This window comes from Puma concolor, chromosome D4 (genome assembly GCF_028749965.1).
Source record: "Puma concolor isolate L17-30 chromosome D4, mPumCon1.1.hap2, whole genome shotgun sequence".
Classification (NCBI taxonomy): domain Eukaryota; kingdom Metazoa; phylum Chordata; class Mammalia; order Carnivora; family Felidae; genus Puma; species Puma concolor.
Window position 1 is genome coordinate 48,932,753 of NC_141679.1, and position 21,127 is coordinate 48,953,879.

At 35.6% G+C, this 21,127-nt stretch overlaps 1 pseudogene; it reads right to left on the bottom strand.

The window, feature by feature from the left end:
- Positions 1–19,508, bottom strand: part of LOC112856608 (transcription factor BTF3-like) — a 38,099-nt pseudogene extending 18,591 nt beyond the window's left edge.
- Positions 19,509–21,127: the final 1,619 nt, after the last annotated feature.

Sequence of the window (21,127 nt, forward strand, 5' to 3'; positions counted from 1 at the left end):
CAATTGTTTTCATGCATGCTGTTTGAAATTCTATTGAACTCTTTCCTTAGGGTAAAATCCTACAATCAGAATGACTTAGACAAGGCATGTACATTGTAAACAATTTGTTATAAGTTCTCATACTTCCCAAAAGGTCTGTACAAAATTAAAATGTCACCTGCTTTGAATGAAGATGCCAACATGACATGGCATGAAAGCCATGGCAAACATTCTGTGTGGTCATTTATGTTTGGTTTGTTATAAAATTTTTGCTCATTCTTCCAGGTGATCTTTGGCAATTCTTTGATAACTTTCAAAAAAGAAGGGTGGCCTAAGTTTTATTCTACTAATTTTATTTCTTTTTGTATAAATCCCTCATAACCTTTCATATACTTATGTTGGAAACTTCATTTAAAAAAATGTTTATTGGGGCGCCTGGGTGGCTCAGTCAGTTAAGCATCCAACTTCAGCTCAGGTCATGATCTCGTGGTCCATGAGTTCAAGCCCCACATGGGGCTCTGTGCTGACAGCTCAGAGCCTGGAGCCTGCTTTGGATTCTGTGTCTCCCTCTCTCTGTAACCCTCCCCCGTTCATGCTCTGCCTCTCTCTGTCTCAAAAATAAATAAAAATTAAAAAAAAAATTTTTAAATGTTTATTTATTTTGAGAGAAAGTGCTAGCATGGGAGAAGGGCAGAGAGAGAGAAAGAGAGAATTTGAAGCAGGCTCCACATTCAACACAGAGCCTGATGAAGGTGGGCTTCATGACCGCGAGATCATAACCTAAGCAGTTATTAAGAGTCAGTCACTTAACCCACTGAGCCACACACCCCAGAAACCTCATTTTTTTCTGATAAATGTTTGAACTATTACATGTCTTAATTGTTACCTTTCTATTTTTATTTTTTTAATTATTATTATTATTAATTTTTAACGTTTATTTGTTTTTGAGACAGAGAGCATGAACAGGGGAGGGTCAGAGAAAGAGGGAGACACAGAATCTTAAACAGGCTCCAGGCTCTGAGCTGTCAGCACAGAGCCTGACGCGGGGCTCCAACCCACGGACCGTGAGATCATGACCTGAGCCAAAGTCGGACGATTAACGGACTGAGCCACCCAGGCACCCCTCTATTTTTATTTTTTATAAGACCAAAGTTTGACCAAAGTAATTTGTGTTTTGTTTTGCCCAGTTTTTTGATGATTTCTTCTGTGATTTCAAAGCTGGAAAATTCATAATTGCTTCACATGGGTAACAAATGTTCCTTATCTCTTAGGAGCATTTTTATATAGATGTACAAGTGTTTGCTTTTATGTGAAGTTTATCATGGTGCACGACGTTATGCATATAACCCACCTTGCCTATTTTTCCCTCTCCTCAAGTTTTTATTCAATTTTTCTAAGATTGCTTTCCACTATTTATGTAATGCTTTTGAATTTATGGTTTTGGAATTCTCATGACATGTGAAGAAAAATATGTCCTGGAAATAGATATTTTTGAGGTATCTCCATCAGGTAAAATTTCGAGAACCATGCTGATAAGTTGGTAATTATTATCACACATTTTTTTTCTTGAATTTTATTACAAGATAAGTTCAGGGAAAAAAATCATGGACATTTTAAGAGCTAGTGCATGGTTTGGAGTGAAGAGTAGTAGATAGCTAATCTCATATATTGTGTTTTTATCTAGATCCTTATTTTATTTCTTTGCATTATAGCTTTTACAAGTTAAAACTTAGATGAAATATTCCTTTTGATTTTTTGGGGGGGGGATTTTCTCCTTGCATATCTATTAGTTTTGGCTTTATGCATTTTTATGGGATTTAATTGAGTCATTTAGGTTTATTAATATTATTTAAGCATCATGTTTTTATTAAAATATCTGGTTTCTATAATCATTAGTTTTATTTTGTCTAGTGCAGAATTAGTGGTATATATATTTAATTTCTGTTAAATTTATGAATTAGCTTAGCCATCATTTCCCATTTAGTCTTTTATGGCATTTTGGTATTTTGAGGCTTATTGTTAGTCACAAGTTATTGGGATTTTTTAAAATAGTGTTTGTGAGTCTTCATCTGTTGTCTTTGCTGATTTTATTCATTAGTAAATTTAACTCATAATCATTATATATACTACTATTGGTCTGTCATCTTATTTGCTTTTAAATAAAATTGGCAGGAAGCTCTCTTTTCAAATGCTTTTGAATAATGCACCTTTCAAATCTTATAAGATTTTGAATGTGAATATCAAAATAACATTATTTGTGATTAACTTTCTATTCAACAAATTTCTTCATGCCATTATCTCCAATAATAACCTATTGCATCACAATTACATTCCTCCTTTATTATGAATTTTTCAGTATTGAATTATTAATGGCTCGATACCTCTTACTCTATTTTCTATTTCTGCTATCTATCACAAGATTAAAAACTAGGATCATAATTTAGACTTTATAACAGCTCTGTTTGGGCCCTCTATTCTGTATATCTCAGTTGCCAGGTTGTAAATCTGGGGATAGGAGACTGGGTTGCTATTCTAATTATTTCAATGTCTCATTCTAAATTTACATATAATTTCTATAGTGAACATAAAAATTCAGAGAGTTCTGAAAAATGTATATCTAAATGTAACTAGCAACCCTAATAAGGATATAGAACATTTCCATTCACTCCGGAAAGTTCCCCCATTCAGTATCCAATTAATTTGCATCCCCAAGAGGTTGATTCCTATCAAGGTGGCTATTTTTGCCTATTGTAGACCTTCATATACATTTATACCGTGTGTATTCCTTTGTATTGGCTTTTTTTTTTTCCTGCTCAACATACTGCTGTGAGATTTATCTTTGGTGTGCGTAGCAATAGTTTGTATACATTTGCTCTGTTTCATCCCATTGTTTATACTATCTTCTTTGAAGGATATTAGGGTTGTTAGAAGTTTGCAGGTATTTTGAATAAAGTTGCTATGAACATTTTTAAACACAATTTTTTTGGTGAGCAATTGTTTTCATTATCTTGGGTAACAACCTAGAAGTAAAATTTCTGGATCTGAAGGAAGGTGTATATTTAATTTTTCCTAAGTAGTTGTACCATTTTATAGTTTTTGCTGCAACATAAGGAAATTCCACAATTGTTCCACATCTTTCTCAACACTTAAAAGTGTGATATTCTTGATATCTGTTATAGATGCTAGTGAATTTTATTCCTATCTTGATCAAATTCAATACATTTTACCAAAGAAAATAGGCAATAGAGATCTCTGTTGTTGATACTTACCGACCTGTCTAATTTCCCATTCTTTTTTGTAACATTAACAACAACAACAAAAAAATGTAGTACGACACTTAACAGAAAAGTACAAAAGCGTAATTGTGCAACATAATTATCATAAAGTGAAATCCATGTAAATAATACTACAGAGCTCATTCATTATGTTCTTCCTTAAAAATAACTACTATCCCAACTTAAAACTCTGTTATTTAGTTTTGATGTACTTCTAATTTGAATGTTATAAAAAAATAGCCTTTTGTGTTTGACCTATTTCATCCAACAAAAGGCTTGAGAGAATTATCAAAGTTATTGTGTGTATCTATAATTCGATAATTTTAATTTACTGAGTTATTCCTCCTTTATCTCTTCTGCTAATGAACATTTATGTTGCTGTTATTAAGAATATAAATTCCATGAATGGTCTTAGACATATCACTTGGTGTGTGCATTTCTTTTCTTTTTCTAAGTTTATTTATTTTGAGAAGACAAAGACAGTGTGAGTTGAGAAGGGGCATAGAGAAAGGAGAGAGAATTCCAAGTAGGCTCTGTGCTGTCAGCACAGAGCCTGATGTGAGGCTGGATCCCATGAAGCCATGAGATCATGACCTGAGCCAAAACTGGGAGACACTTAACCGTGGGACACTTAACCGACTGAGCCACCTAGGTTCCCCAGTATGTGCATTTCTGTTGCATATATACCTAAGAATAGAGATTCTGTGTCAGAAAGTCAGCATATATTCCAGTTGATAGACAATAATAGAATTGTACAAAATTGTTTAACCAACCTATACTCTGTTAACAGTGTTTGCAAAATCCAATTGCTCCATAACCTTTTCAACAAGTTATAATTTTTGTCATTTTCATTTTGACCATATCAGTGAGGGAATTCACATGTCCTGATTATTGAAGAGTTTAGTTCCTTTTTCAAAGTTTTATGAGACATATGTATATATATTTTTTCTGTTTAAATCTATTGCACAATTTTTTCTATTCAGTTTTCAGTATTTTTCTTACTTCATGACTTCTTTTATATTCTGAATATAAGTACTTTGTTATACATATATATGTATATGTGTATATGTGTGTGTGTGTGTGTATGTATATATATATATATATATATGTATATATGTATATATACTGCAAATCTTTTCCACTGCATGGCTTACTTTTTCTGTTTATCAGTTGATAAGTTTATCTATTCTTTCTCTTACAGCCAGGGCTTTACTATCCAATTTAAGAAATCCTTTCCTTATCTAAAGTCATAAAAATAGTCTCTGTATGGCCTTGTAAAAGCTTTGTGGAAAGGGTCTTCATAATTAGATGTAGAGTTTTCTCAGGGATTGATGGATGTGTGGAATCTGAAGCTAAGGATTGGAATCCTTTCTCTACATTGATATTTTATTGACCAAGCACCCACATTTTATTGAAATGTTTGGCCTTTACCCATTTATTGTAAAGCAAGTTTCCATATGTATGTGCATCTATTTTGGGTCCGCTATTCTGTTATTTTGGTTTCGTAGTTCAATTTTGACTAATACCATAATATCTTAATTACTGTAGCTGTATATTAAGTTTGATATTTTACAGAGAAAACCCCTTATATTATTCTTAGTGAGCATTAGCGTTTCCTGGCTTACTCCACTGCCATGTAAATTTTAGAATCACATCAATTTCTGCACTTTCACCTCACAAAACAAAACAAAAAACTTGGTAATTTAAATTTTTTTATTAGATATAACTGAAACTGTATCACAGTTTGGGAAATTTTATGTTTACAGAATTATTCTTATTAGATAGTACTTTAAAATTTTATTTTCTTAGATTTTATATTTATAAGTGAAATTAATTTTCATGTAGTATCTACCAATTTGCTTAAATTACTTGCGGATGCTAAAATTTATCAAATATCTGTAGACAATCTAGTGATCTGAATATAATGAGAATTTTCCTTCTTTTTTTCAATCCTTAGCTATTTTATTTTTTTTAATCTTGTTTTATCATACTATCTAGAACCTCACATGCAACATTCCACTGGAGTGATATTATCAGATATCTTTTTCTCGAAACTGATCTCAGAGGCAAAATGTTCAATATTTTACCATTAACCATGACTGGGATATGTTCTCTTTCTTTACTGTGCAAAAAGTAGGGATTCTGTAGTATTGGTGTTATTTATTCCTTAAATAATATTTGTAAGACTGAAAACCACTGAAGCTGAAGTTTTTCCTGTCAGGAGGGTTTTGATTACAGGTTCAAATTATTTCATAAATATAAATTCTGAGTTTTATTTATTCTTGTATCAGTTTTAGTGTATTAGGAGTTTGGAAATTTTATCTACAGTTTTAAATTTAATGTCATAAAATAACTTATGATATATGGTAATCATATTTTCAATGTCCATTGAATCTATAATTATGTTTCTTTATATTCATAAAATTATTTATTTGGTTTCCCTCTTTCTCATTTTTCTTGATCAAGTTTGATAGACTATATTTTATTACTTTTTAAAAACCTTTTGCTTTTGTTGAGCCGTTTTATTAAATACTTTATTAAATTTTTTTTACTTATTTTTCTTATGTGTTTTCTTATGCTTTATGTGGGTTAAATTTGCTGGGTTTCCTTTAATTCTAACTTGGAAACCGAAGTTCTTGTACATTTATTGTTTAATTTCCAAATATTTGGGGACTTCCTTCTTGCTGTTTTGTTCTTGGTATCTATCTTAATTCCACTTTTGTCAAAAAACATGAGTTTAAGCCTTTGAAATTTCTTGGCAGTTTTTAAAAGCTCTGCATGTTGGAAGTTGGGAAATGCTCCATGTGCATTTGAAAAGAATATATATGCCGAATTTGTTTAATGCATAGTTTTTTATATTTTGATTAGATCATTATATTTATCTTATTGCTTAGATTTATCCTTCCTGATGTTTTTTTTTCTCTTCTATTACTGAGAAATTTTGTCAAAATATTTTTTGTTTTGTCCACATTTACTTTTAGTTCATTCAACTTTTGCTTTATCATTTTTAGACAATGTTATAAGGGATATACAAATTTAGAATATTTAATCTTACTGATGAGTTGAACTTTTTGTGATTGTCTTTGTCTCTACTAATGCTTTTTGCCATACTCCATTTTTGTTTGAGAGTAATATAACTATATGAGCTTTGTTTTAGAGTATCCATTAAAAATGGTTTTCCATTGTTTTTCTTTCAAATGACTTATATACCTGTTTCAAATCCTTTGTAAGCAGCATGTAGTTGGGTTTTATTCAGTTGTATAATTATTGTCCTTTTGCTAGAAAATTTATTCTAATATAATTTAATATAATTACTATGTTTGTTTTAAATTGTCATAATATTGCTTTTCATTGCTTCCTTCTGTTCTACCTCTGCTTTTCTTTCTTCCTCTCTTTTTGATTATTATTTATTTATTCCACTTTACCTCTCAGTAAGTTTGGACATTGTACACTCTTACTATTCCTTTCATTTATCCTAGAAATTGGAACCTGCAAACTTGATTTCTCAAGGCTTTCATAACATTATACATTTTTAAATCTTTTTTTCCTTAAAATGCAGAGGTCCTAGACCTCATTAGCACCATTTAACCTCTTCCACCTATGTGCTATCGCTGACAATTTCAATTCTATGGAATATTTTAAACCTGCAAGAAACAATGCATTTTTTAAGTTCATATTTATTTCAATTTAGCAACATTTTTTAACATTTCTATTGCTTCCATTACTTTTTCAGTCTGAGATGCTTTCTGTTCGATCTAAACAACACCCTTTTACTCTCTTCTTTGGTGAACTTCTGTTGGAGCAAACTCTGCTTAATTAATACATTTCCTTCTAATAACCAATGTTTCCAAAACTAATGGGCAGTATAAGTGTTCCTCCATTGAAGGTAGTCAGGTTTTTTCCTATCTGATTTTAAAATTTGCCTTGTTATTATTTTTTCTGCTCTTTTATGCATTTAGCCATTATTGCCTCACAACTGCTTCTTCCCTATTATCTTATTTTTTTCTGTCTGAGATTCCAATTACATATTTGGTTGGCTTTATTTTTCTTTTCTATGGGTCAGTAAACATTTTCTATAAATGGCCAGGGAATATATATTTTAGGCTTTGTGGGCTATATATGGCATCTGTTACAAAAACAGGACAAGGTCAGATTTGACCTGTGGGCTATAATTTGCCAGCTTTCCAACCTCTGATACATACTGTTGTTTTTTGCTCTGAATTGCTATTCTTTCATAGATTGTGTCTTTGGTGTTGTATTTTAAAAAAAAAAAAATTTTAATGTTTATTTATTTTTGAGAGAGGGACAGAGTGTGAGTGGGGGAGGAGCAGAGAGAGAGGGAGACACAGAATCTGAAGCAGGCTCTGGGCTCTGAGCTGTCAGCAGAGATCTCGATGCGGGGCTCGAACTCACAAACTGTGAGATCATGACCTGAGCTGAAGTCGGACGCTTAGCAACTGAGCCACCCAGGCGCCCCTCTTTGCTGTTGTATTTAAAAAGTCATTGCCATATTCAAGGTCATCTAAGTTTTCTTCTATGTAACATTCTAGGAGTTTCAGAGTTGTGCATTTTACATTTAGGTCTTTAACTCATTTTGAGTTAATTTTTATGAAGAATGTAAGGTCTGTGTCTAGGTTTCTTTCTTTCTTTCTTTCTTTCTTTCTTTCTTTCTTTCTTTCTTTCTTTCACATTTGGATGTCCATTTGTTCTAGCACCATCTGTGAAAGACAGTCTTTGCTCCAATGTATTGTCTTTGCTCCTTTGTCAAAGATTAGTTGACACTATTTATGAAGGTCTATTTCTGGGATCCCTATTCTATTCCATTAATCTAGTTATTCAACAGTACCACCCTGTTTGATTACTGTAGCTTTATAGCAAGTCTAGGGGCACCTGGGTGGCTCAGTTGGTTAAACATCGACTTTGGCTCAGGTCATGATCTCATGGTTCGTGAGTCTAAGCGCCACATCAGGCTTTCTGCTGTCAGCACAGAGCCCACTTTGGATCCTTTGTCTGCCTTTCACTCTGCCCCTCCCTTGCTGCCTCTCTCCCTCTCTCTCAAAAATAAATAAACATTCAAAAAAATTACAGTGAGTCTTGAGTAGTGTACTTTTATTGTGAATTGAATAGAATCAATTTTCCAACTTTGTTTTTCTCTTTCAGTATTGTGTTGGTCCAGTTTTTAAAATGTATGCAATAAAAATGTTTATCAATTATTCAAGATCCTCATTTTCTGGTAACTCTAATATCTGTTTTATTTAAATAATACAAGAATTTTATGAGGTAGATGTTAAAACTTCTCAAATTAAAGACTATGGAATTAACATTCATAATTCATAGGGGTCAAGAATGCAGGAGAGCTGAGATTTCTAACCAAACTAATCTGATCCCGGAGCCCATACTTACAGGTTTCTCTGTTCTTCCCTTCCCTTCCCTTCCCTTCCCTTCCCTTCCCTTCCCTTCCCTTCCCTTCCCTTCCCTTCCCTTCCCTTCCCTTCCCTTCCCTTCCCTTCCCTTCCCTCCACATTCAATTATTTATAAGCCAAACATCATTATAGATCCTGTAAGGGAGCTGTGAAAAAACAAACAAAAAATTCCATTCAGCCTTTCTAGAAGTTATGGTCACGTGTGTTTGGTAGTGGTAGAAAGGTGGCAGTGGTCAGGGGTGTGGCAAGTTTTAAAACGAATAAATCAGAAAACTATATATTAGATGGTGGTAAGTCCCCTGGAGAAAATAAATCAAGCAAACACTATAAGATATAACTACATAACCTACTGGAAAAGGGATGACAATTGCAGTTTTAGATATGGTCATGAGAGAATATGTCATTTGAGTAAAGACCTAAGGAGGATATGGAGTTGAGGAGTTGAGAAAAGGAGTTGAGGAGTCATAGCTATAACTGAGGGAAAAGTGTTCTAGGCCAAGTAAGATTCAATGAAAGTATCCTAAGATAGTAGCACACTTAGATTACTTGAGAAATAGGGGAAAAGGCCAGTGTGGCTGGACCAAAATGAATGAAGGTGACAATAGCTGGAATCATATCACAATAATAATAAGGTGATAGACATTGTACAATATTTTTCAGGCTTGGGTCCACAAGATGGTTCTTAATGGATCATTTTTATCTACTAGCAATTGTTCAAGATTCCTATGAGCTTCAGGCCCCATTTCACTACTATTCCTAGTCTCTTTAAAACAGTTTTTTAAAAAGCACATTCTACTTTTCTTACATAACTTTGATAAATCTCACTCTGCTGGGCTTAGCTTTACTTTCTTTGGTTATACTATAGTCTCTAATTATGTAGTATAACTGTGACTGCATTAAAATGCTACTATGAGTTTGTCAATTTATTGAATGATTAGAATAAAAATTATTGCCAAATCTCAAATATTGACATTTAAGCCTAATAGTTCCATTTCTAATATGACTGAGTCATTGGAAAAAACTCTTGTAAGTTTCCCTGTGTAAACAATTATACAGCAGGCTAGTAACAAAATTATTAGGAGTTGATAGGCATATGTAGATTCCCAACTATATAGCTGCTAACTGAACATCTCTATCATAAATGGTAAACAAAAATCCATGAGGACAGGCTTCAATTTCTTTTAAGTTTATTTATTTTGAGAGAGACAGAGGGTGTGAGTGCAGGAGAGGCAGAGAGCCAAGGAGCGAGAGAGAGAGAGAGAGAGAGAGAGAGAGAGAGAATCCCAAGCAGGTTCTGCGCTGCCATTGCAGAGCCCCATGTGGGGCTCAAACTCACAAAACCAAGAGATCATGACCTAAGCTGAAACCAAGAGTCAGACACTTATCTGACAGAGCCACCCAGGCACCCCAGCAGGCTTCAGTTTCTAATTAGAATGTGGAAAGTTGCAAGAGATGTCACTCTTGCCTGAACAAACCCATCTGGATGATTTCAGAAATTATAGTTGTTGTTTTTTTGCTTTAACCCATCTGAGAGATGAGGATAAAAGAAATGGTAATGAGTTAAATTCTAAGTAACGAGCACTTCACTGGAGCCCAGGGATGCATGCTTACTTTTGATACCTGGTAGAGGACTAGAAAAAGGCGAAATAGACTCATAGGGTGATGAGAAACTAGCTGAACCTTTAGATATTTTTAGCCTGAAGAGCCCAGTCACAGCCTGAGTCTGCATTTACCTGTTTACTCCTTCCCATGAGTTGTCATATAGATAAGTCAGTATTATGCTGAAGACTGAGAGGGGAAAGAGAAATTTGAGTGATATTTTTCCTAGACGTGTGGGCCTTTCTGCAAAAGTAAGGTAGGACCCTCCAAATGCTGTGACAGGAGAGGAGAGATAAATGAAGTTCAAGGCATTGCAAGCCTGCAAGACCAGCTATCTTTCAAAGGCTCAGAAGCTGGGGCAAGCCTGGGGAGCAAAAAATCCTTATGGCCCTCCAAGAAAAGGTATCAGCTAGGCCTCAGAGCAATTTGAAAAGCTGGTCAGTAGGCTGTAAAACAAAAGATATTTCTTGAATCTCATTACATAGATTACAATTTCTGCTCATGGCAGTCTCCTGCTTTCTTCCAATCGTCTTAAGTCAGTAGTGGTCTGAATTAAATAAAATTGCAACAAAGCCCAGACTGAACTCAACTCAGGTTGTATGGACTCAGCATCCTAAATCTAGTGGCCTTTTTCTGGAGGTAAATATGAAAGACTTGAGTCTTTCTTGCTCGTCTTGTGTGCTAAATGTTGAAAAGTTATAAGCTACCTGGGCATTTGGGATTTTGTGAGGGTAAGTCTGTCGTTTCGGGGCATTTGCATATTGGACTACTTCATTATTTGACATTTAAGTACAGGGTGAAAGGGGTATAAGGTTGAGAGGCTCAGGGAGGAATGGCTTTGTCTGAGGGAAAAAAAGTTTGGGTTTGATTGGAATCCTGTACCAATTAGCTACTCCTCGCAGTGAACGACACAAAAACTGACTAGCTTAAAAAACAACTCTCGTAGCTCAGTTCGCACATCTAAATCTATGGGTTGGCTCAATTCAGTGGTTCTTCTAAACTCTCTGGGACTGCTCATCCATCTGGGGTCAGTGGCAGGTTTAGCAAAGAGGCTTCTGTTGTTGAGAGTTGACTGGATTTTGCTTGGAACGATAGATAGGCTGGGGAGCAGAGGATGGTTTACAGGGCTCTCTTCTCATCCATCAGGCTTGCATATATATCTTTTATGGGACTGGGCAGGGCTCTGAGAAAGCCAAGAACTACAGCGCTGCCTGAGGCTAGAAGGTGCCAGTTCCACTCTTCTATTGGCTAAAACAAATCACAAGACAAGGCTAGATTAAATGGTTAGGGAAATGGATTATAGCTCTTTTTGGGAATTACTGCAAAATAACATTGCTGTGAGCTATGGGAATGATTTGGTGGCAGGAGAACTGTTATATTTTAAAAATTCAGGGAAAAGAAAAAGAGGTCCTGAACTAAGAAAGTAACACTATTAAGTGAAAAAGAGGATGCCTTCTCTTTATATGTGGGATACATAGGGAGTACACATGCCTGCAATACATTTTCTCTTTAATCTCTTCCATGTTTGTTCCTTTTTTAAGTTATGAGTATCATCCAACGCATGGCTGCTACTAATACATAAGGTTTAGAGGTACATGTATTTTCTAAGGACCGCTGCACATTCTGTAGAGAGAATTTGGAGTTAGAGATAATTATGAATTTTTCTCAGAACTCCATGCTGTTATCGCATAGTAAAAAACACAGCTTCTGAATACTCTGTGTTCAAGTGTAATCTATGATCCTGTATTATTTTGATATTACATAGCGCAGAAAAGTAAAGTGCATTGTCCGGAAAGTATCCTATAATACTGTAGGATATTATTTGGTTACATTTGAAGCCAAAATTTTCTTTATATATGTATTAGAGATGATAAGTTGATATTTTAAGCTTTTTATTATTTTTATGCATGAATTTCTATATTTTTACAGTCACCATTGGGTGAAGTGTAAACTATTAGAAATTTGACTTTATATAAGAAAGTCAAGAAGTAACATGTGAACTCTGGAATCTGATTTTATTGATGATACAGCAAAAAAGAAAAGCAAATGTTAGAACACAAGACATAGCAGTGCTAACACTGCCCAAATGTGATGAAGTAAAGAAACTGCCACGGGAATGTCTCTCAAAAACCATGTGACAAATGAAATTCTTTGTCATTGATACATGAATAAGGAAATTCTTGTTCTGAAGCAAAATCCTGTACTTCTTCCTCTCTTAGTAGGCAACCTTAAGAAATAGTGCATTTTCAAAATATTCAGTACTGAATGTTGAATCTTGAACTAAGCATGTAATTTCATACCACTTTAAATTAAGGTTCTGTCATTTTAACATGACTATGATATTTAATGACCCTATATCATTTCTTTTTTTTTATTTAAAAAATTTTGTTTTATTTTATTTATTTTTGATAGAGACAGAGCACAAGTGGGGGAGGGGCAGAGAGAGAAGGAGACACAGAATCCGAAGCAGGCTCCAGGCTCCGAACTGTCATCACAGAGCCCGACACGGGGCTTGAACTCACAAATTGCGAGTTCATGACCTGAGCCGAAGTCAGACGCTCAACCGACTGAGCCACCCAGTTGCCCTGACCCTATGTCATTTCTATTGTTCCTTTTTTAAAACAAATATCCAGTAAAATTAACATATAGTGTTATATTCATTTCAGATGTACAATATACTGATTGAACAATTCTATATATTCCTCAGTGCTCATCACTATAAGTGTGCTCTTAATCCCCTTCACCTATTTCACCCATCTCCCCACCCACCACCCGTCTGGTAACCGTCTGTTTGTTCTCTGTAATTAAGAGTCTATTTTTTGATTTGTCTCTTTTTTTCTTTGTTCATTTGTTTTGTCTGTTAAATTCCACACGAGTAAAATCATATGGTATTTGTCTTTTCTGACTTATTTCACTTAGTAGTGTACTCTCTAGACCCATCCACATTGTTGCAAATGGCAAGATTTCATTCTTTTTTATGGTTGGATAATATAATATTCCATTGTGTGTGGGGGTGGGTGGGTGTGTGTGTGTGTTGTATACAACATCTTCTTTATACTTTCATCTATTGATGGACACTTAAGTTGCTTCCATAATTTGGCTATTGTAAACAATGCTGCAATAAATATAGGGGTGCATATATATTTTCAAATTAGTGTTTTGTATTCTTTGGGTAAATACCCAGTAGTGGAATTACTGGATTATATGATAATTCTATTGTATTTTTTGAGGAACCTCCCTACTGGTTTCCACAGTGGCTATACCAATTTACATTCCCACAAATAGTGCATTAGGGTTCCTTTTTCTCCACAATCTTGCCAACAGTTGTTGTTTCTTGTGTTTATTTTGGCCATACAGACAGGTGTAAGGTGATATCTCCTTGTGGTTTTGATTTGCATTTCAAAATGCAAATGATGATGATGGTGATTTGAGCATCTTTTCATGTGTCTGTTGGCCATCTCCATATCTTCTTTGGAGAAATGTCTGTTCCTGTCTTCCCATTTTTTAATTGGATTACTTGGTATTTGATATTTAAAATGTTCTTTATATACTTTAGATACTAACGCTTTATTGGATGTGTAATTTGCAGATATCTTCTCCCATTCAGTACATTGTCTTAAGTTTATTTGGTTGTTCACCTTGCCGTGCGGAAGCTTTTCATTTTGACGTAGTCTCTCAATAGTTACTTTTGCTTCGGTTTCCCTTGCCTCAGGAGACATACCTAGAAACATGCTGTGAAAGCTCATGTCAGAGAAATTGTTTGCCTGTGCTCCCTTCTAGGATTTTTATTATTTCAGATCTCACATTTAGGTCTTAATCATCTTGAGTGTACTTTTATGTATGGTATAAGAAAGTGGTCCAGTATCATTCTTTTGCATGTAGCTGTCCAGTTTTCCTAACACCATTTGTTGAAGAGACATTGCATAGTCTTTCCTCCTTTGTCAAAGATTAATTTACAATATAATCATGGGTTTATTTCTGGGTTCTTTGTTCTGTTCTACTGATCTATGTGTTGGTTTTTGTACCAGTACCAAACTGTTTTGATTACCCAAGCTGTGTAGTGTATCTTGATATATGGGATTGTGATACCTCCAGTTTTGTTCTTTTTTGAGAATGCTTTGGTTATTTGGGGTCTTTTGTGGTTCCATACAGATTTTAGGATTCTTCTTTTTTTTATTAATAAAAAAAATTTCTTAACATTTATTCATTTTGTGAGAGACAAGAGTGCGACTGGGGAAGGGGCAGAGAGAGAGAGAGAGAGAGAGGACACAGAATCTGAAGGAGGCTCCAGGCTCTGAACTAACGGCACAGGGCCCTACGTGGGGCTCGAACTCAGAAACCGTGAGATCATGACCTGAGCCGAAGTCAGACGATTAACAAACTGAGCCACCGAGGCACCCCTAGGTTTTAGGGTTCTTTGTTCTGGTTCTGTAAAAAATGCTATTGGGGGTGCCTGGGTGGCTCAGTTGGTTGGGTGTCCAAGCTCAGCTCAGGTCATGATCTCACAGTCGGTGAGTTCGGGCCCCTCATCAGGCTCTGTGCTGACAGCTTGGAGCCTGGAGCCTGCTTCAGATTCTGTCTGTCTGTCTCTCTCTCTCTCTATGCCCCTCCCCTGCTCATGCTCTGTCTCTCTGTCTCAAAAATAAATAAAAACATTTTTAAAAAAATTAAAAAATGCTATTGGCATTTGATAGATTAATCTGTATTTAAATCTGTACATTGCTTTGTGTAGTATGGACATTTTAACAATACTTGTTCTTACAGTCATAAGCATGCATGTCTTTCCATTTCTTTGTGTTGTCTAACTTTTTTAAAGTTTTCAGAGTATAGGTCTTTCACCTCCTTAGCTCAGTTCATTCCTCAGTATTTTATTTTTTTTGGTACAATTATAAATGAAATTTCTCTTTCTGCAACTCCACTATTAGTGTATAGAAATAAAACAGATTTTTATCTAATGATTTTGTACCTAGTGACCTTACTGAATTCATTTATCACTTCTGGTAGTTTTTTGTTTTTGTTTTTGTTTTTTTTTTTTTTTTTTTTTTTTCAGGCTTTAGAATCTTTAGTCTTTTTAGTCTTTAGAATTTTTGGTATATGCTATCATGTCATCTGTGAATAGTGAAAGTCTCATTCTCCTTACCAATTTGGATGCCTTTATTTCTTATCTGAGTGCTGCGACTAGGACTTCTAGTACTATGTTGAATAAAAGTGGAAAGTGAACATCCATGTTTGGTTCCTAATCTTAGGGGAGAAGCTCTCAGTTTTTCATTCCTGAGAATGATGTTTGCGGTGTGTTTTTCCTATAAGGCCTTTAGTATGTTGAGGTGTGTTCCCTCCAGGCCTATTTTATTTACGGTTTTAATCATGAATAGATGTACCTTGTCAAATGTTTTTTTCTGCATCTCTTGAAATTATCATGTGGTTTTTATTCATTCTCTTATTGACGTGATGTATCATGTTGATTAATTTGCAAATATTAAACTATCCTTGGATCCCAGGAATAAATCCCACCTGATTGTGTTGAATGATTAGTTTAATGTACTTTGAGGTTAGGATTTGCTAATATTCTGTTAAGGATTTTTGTATCTATATTTATCAGAGATATTGGCCTATAGTTCCCCTCCTTTTTTTTTTTTTTTTTTTTTTTTCCCCTAGTGTCTTTATCTAGTTTTGGTATCATAGTAATGCTGGCCTCATAGAATGAATTTGGAAGCTTTCCATCCGCTTCTAGTTTCTGGAATAGTTTGAAAAGAATAGGTATTAACTCTTCTTTAAATATTAGGTAAAATTCGCTGGTGAAGCTGTGTGGTCCCAGACTTTGTTGGGAGTTTTTTGAATACTAATTCAATTAAATTACTGGTAATCAATCTATTCAATATTTCTGTTTCTTCATGCTTCAGTTTTGGTAGATTATATGTTTCTAGAAATTTATACATTTCTTCTAGATTGTCCAATTTGTTGACATGTAATTTTTCATGATATTCTTTTATAACTCTATGTGTTTCTGTGGTGTTGATTATTTTTTCTCTTTCATTTCTGATTTTGTTTGAGTCTTCTCTCTGTTTTGTTTGTTTGTGTTTTGTTTTCTTCTGGCTAAATGTTTATCAGTTATGTTGATCTTTTCAAAGAACCAGTTCCTGGCTTTATTGATCTGTGTATGTATGTATGTATGTATATATGTATTACTCTTATTATTTCTATTTTGTTTATTTCTACTCTCATCTTTATTATTTCTTTCCTTCTACTGGTTTGGGGCTTTGTTTGTTCTTTTTCTAGCTCCTGTAGGTGTAAGGGTAGGTTGAGATTTTTTTTTTTTCTTATTGAGGTTGGCCTGCATTGCTATAAACTTCCCTCTTAGAACAGCTTTTGCTGCATCTCCAACATTTTGAACTGCTGTTTTCATTTTCATTTGTCTCCATATATTTTTTGATTTCCTTTTTGATTTATTGGTTGACCCCTTCATTGCTTAGTAGCATGTTATTTAACTGTCATGTATTTGTGTTCTTTCTGGACTTTTTCTTGTGGTTGATTTTTGGTTTCTTAGCATGAGGGTCAGAAAAAATGAATAGTATAGCTTGAATCCTTTTGAATTTGTTGAGACTTGTTTGGTAGTCTCACAATTTATTTTGGAGAATATTCCATATGCACATGAAATATATGTGTATTCTGTTTTAGGATGATATGTTCTTTTTTTAATGTTTATTTTTGGAGGGGGAGAAGGAGAGAGGGAGGGAGGGAGGGAGAGAGAGAGAGAATGAGAGAATGAGAATGAGTTGGGAGAGGCAGAAACAAAGGGACACACAGAAACTGAAGCAGGCTCCAGGCTCTGAGCTATAAGCACAGAGTCAGATGCAGGGTTCAAACTCACAAGCTGTGAGATCATGACCTGAGCTGAAGCTGTGAATGTTCAACCAACTGAGCCGCCCAAGTGCCCCAGGATGGTATGTTGTGAATATATCTGTTAGGTTTATCTGGCCCAATGTGTCATTCAATGACATTGTTTCCTTGTTGATTTTCTGTTTGGATGATTTATCATCCGCATATGATGGAGATGGTATGTGCATTACTGTCAGTAACTTCCTTTATTTTTGTTATTAGTTGCTTTGTGTATTTGGGTGCTCATATGTTGAGTGCATAAATATTTATAGTTATATCTACTTGTTAGATTGTTCCCTTTATGATGATGTAGTGTTCTTGCTCGTCTCTTGTTAAAGTCTTTGTTTTAAAATCTATTTTGTATGACATAAATATTGCCACCTCCGCTTTCTTTTTATTTCTATTTTCATGATAAATGCTTTTCCATCACTTCACTTTGAATCTGCATGTGTTTTTAGGTCTGAAATGAGTTTCTTTTAGGCAACACATAGATGGGTCTTGTTTTTTTATTCACTCCATCGCCCTATCTTTTGATTGAAGTGCTTAGTTCATTTACTTTCAAAGTAAGTATCTATAGGCATTTACTTATTGTCATGTGTTACTTGTTTTGTGGTTCTTGTAGTTCTTCTCTGTTCCTTTCTTCACATGCTCTCTTTACTCATGGTTTGCTGGCTTTCTTTGGTGATATACTTGGATTCTTTTCTCCTTATTTTTTGTAGATCTATTACCAGTTTTTGGTTTGTGGTTACCATTAAAATTATATATATCATCTTATGCATATGGCAGTCTATATTAAGTTGATGGTCACTTGAATCTGAATCCATTCTAAAAGCATTAGATTTTTATTCCTCTCCCCTCCATATTTTAGGTGTATGGTGTTATATTTTACATTATTTCATTTTGTGAATCCCTTGACACATTTTTATAGATATAATTTTATTATTTATTTATTTATTTGCTTTCTGTTTCTCCTGCTCCAGCTTATGGTCTTTGCTTTCCACTCACAGAGTCCCCTTTAACATTTCCCGTAAGGCTGGTTTGTGGTGATAAATTCTTTTAACTTTTGTTTGTCTGTGAAACTCTTTATCTCTCCTATTCTGAATGGTAGCCTTGCTGGATAGAGTATTCTTGGCTACAAGTTAATTTCGTTTTGTTTTGTTTTCAACACTTTGAGTATATCATGCCACTCCCTTCTGGCCTGCAGTGTTGCTGCTGAAAAATCAGTTGACAGCTTTATGAGGTTTCCCTATATGTAGCTGTCTTCTTTTCCCTTCCTACTTTAAAATTTTTCTCTTTATCACTTTTTTTTCATTTTAATTACCATGTGTCTTGGTGTGGACCTCCTTGTTTGATTTTGTTGGGTGCTCTTTGTGCTTCCACAGAGATTGTGGATCCACAGATTTGGATTTCTGTTTTCTTCCCCAGATTCAGGATTTTTTCAGCTATTATTTCTTTAAAAATTTTTTTCCCACTGCCTTTTCTCTCTTTTCTTCTTCTGGGCTCCCTGTGATGTGAAAGTTGTTACATTTCACATTTTACATAATAGTACATATCACTGAGTTCCCTCCATCTATTTTTGTTTTTTTACTCTTTTTTTTCTGTCCTGTTCTGCTTGATTGCTTTCCATTGCTCTGTCCTTCAGGTTGCTGATCTGTTCTGCATCCTCTAGTCCCCTACTTATTCCATGTCATATATTTTTAATTTCAGTTACTGAGTTCTTCATCTCTGTTTGGTTCTTTGTTATGTTTTCTGTCTCTTTATTGAGGGTCTTAGTGAAGTCATCCAGTAACAGTACTTTTCTTAAGTCCAGTGAGTATCTTAATGACCATTGCTTTAAATTCTCTATCAGTCATATTATGCGGTTACATTTAGTTATCTAGTTGTGAGTTTGTCCTATTCTTTCATTTGGGACATATTCCTCTGTCTCCTCATTTTGTCTATCTATCTGTGTCTGTTCCTATGTGTTAGAAAAGACAGGTACATCTCTTGTACTTAAAAGTAATCACCTTATGAAGAAGAGGTCTTGTAATGACCTGCTATGTGAGGTCCCCTGTTCACCAGAACTTGGCAGTTCAAGGGTGCTTCCTATGTGTGATTCAGGTACCCTGCTGTTGTGGGTGAGTTGCTTTTCCCTTCAGTCCATTCATCTAAAATGGCTCTCTTTGCCTCTTATGGACAGTGGCCCCTGTGGTATTAGTGGGCCAGTCTGGGGACACCTTGGGCTTGAGTTGAGACAGACTAGGCATTTGCCACAGTTACAATAGCACCAAACTACAGGGTGTTTTACCTGTGTTGTTCCCTGAGAAGCTTTGGTTGATGGGTAGAGTCTGCGTTCAGACCACTTGTCTGCCTCCATCCCAGCGCTGGGACCAATGTCTGACTGTATGTGTGCTTATTTTTCTCTGGACCAGGATTTATATTGGAATGGTGCCGGTTCCTGTTGGGGCTGCTTGCACACTGCCAGATTTGTGGTACTGCTTTGCATAGACTCCTACCAAGGGCAGGTTGGAGGGTGGGAGTCCACAGGAGAACGCAGGGGGCAGGGTGCATGGTGCCAGTAAAGCCTGTGCTGATATGCTGTGGGAGAGGATCTGCAGCAGTCTAGGAAAACTGAGACCTGCTGTATTGGAGGGGTTAGAGCCACAGAATTGTGTGGGGCAGGGCACACTGCTCACAAGCTAGACACAGAGTGTTGGTGCTTTGCTGGTTCCTGTAGGTGTCTGTCCCTGTGTTTAGGCTGGAGGGTTGGGGGAGGGAAATGGTACCTGCCAGCTCCTTTGTTCCTGGAGAAGTTTCCTAAATATCCCTCCCCTTCCAGTACATGCTCTGAGATTAGTCAATAAGTCTCCTTCCTGTATACCCTAGGGTGTTTTTCAAATTCTTTCTTCTGTATCTCCTTGGGGCTTTGTTATGCTGTAGCTTTAAAGGCTGAGACTCAATTTCCTATCACCTTTTGGCTCTGCCAGGACTGAGCCTGCTGATTTTTAAAGTTCAGGTGCCAAATCCCACAGAATAGAAGAATTCGCAAAGCCAAGTCTCTCTGATTTTCAAAGCCAAATGTTATGGGGATTCATGTTCCTAGTGCAAGGTCTCCACCTTGGGTGCCTCACATGAGGTCTGCTCCTTTCCTCTCGCTGTGTCTATGGTGTCTCTCCATCCCTTGTACAGTCCCATTGGTCCATTTAGTTCTGACTGTGTCTGCCCTTCCTACCCTCCTCTATGTGGCCTCTTCTCTGCATTTAGCTTGCAGTTTGTTCTGCCAGTCTTGTGTCATTTTCTGGGTTATTTACCCTGATGTGAGTGTTACCTGGTTGTATTTGTGTGACAGGGTGAGCCCAGGATCTTCCTACTCCACCATCCTCTCCCTCTATTGCTCCTTTTTCTTAAAGATTATTTATAATAAAATCATTTCACTTAATTGAATAAAATATTTTTTTTAAAATACAGCCTCCACATTTAAATGGGAGATTGGCATTGCTATGGACTGAATGTTGGTGTCCCTTAAAATTCCTGTGTTGACACCCTGATCTCCAAGGTGATAGTATTCAGAGATGAGGCCTGGGAAGTAATTAAGTCATAACAGGAGCCGTTAGGAGTGGGATTAGTGCCCTTGTATGAAGAGGCATGAGAGAGATGATCTCTGGCTCTGTGCCATGTGAGGATACAGGAAGAATGTGATTATCTGGAAACTAGTAAGGGGGTTCCTTACCACTGGCACAAATCTGCTGGCACAAAGCATTCTCCAGAACTGTGAAAAACAAATATTTGATGATTAAGCCATTCACCCAGTCTATGGTATTTTGTTATAGCAGCCTGTACTGACTAAGACAGACCTGTAATTACAAGTGCATCTCAAAGGATTTACCTCTCATTCCTTTTTCTGAATAGTGCCTCCTTTGATAGAAGATTCATTAATTTCATGTCACTTGGAATGAATAGGTGATTAAAAAGGGCTAGTAGCAAGTAGAAATGTTT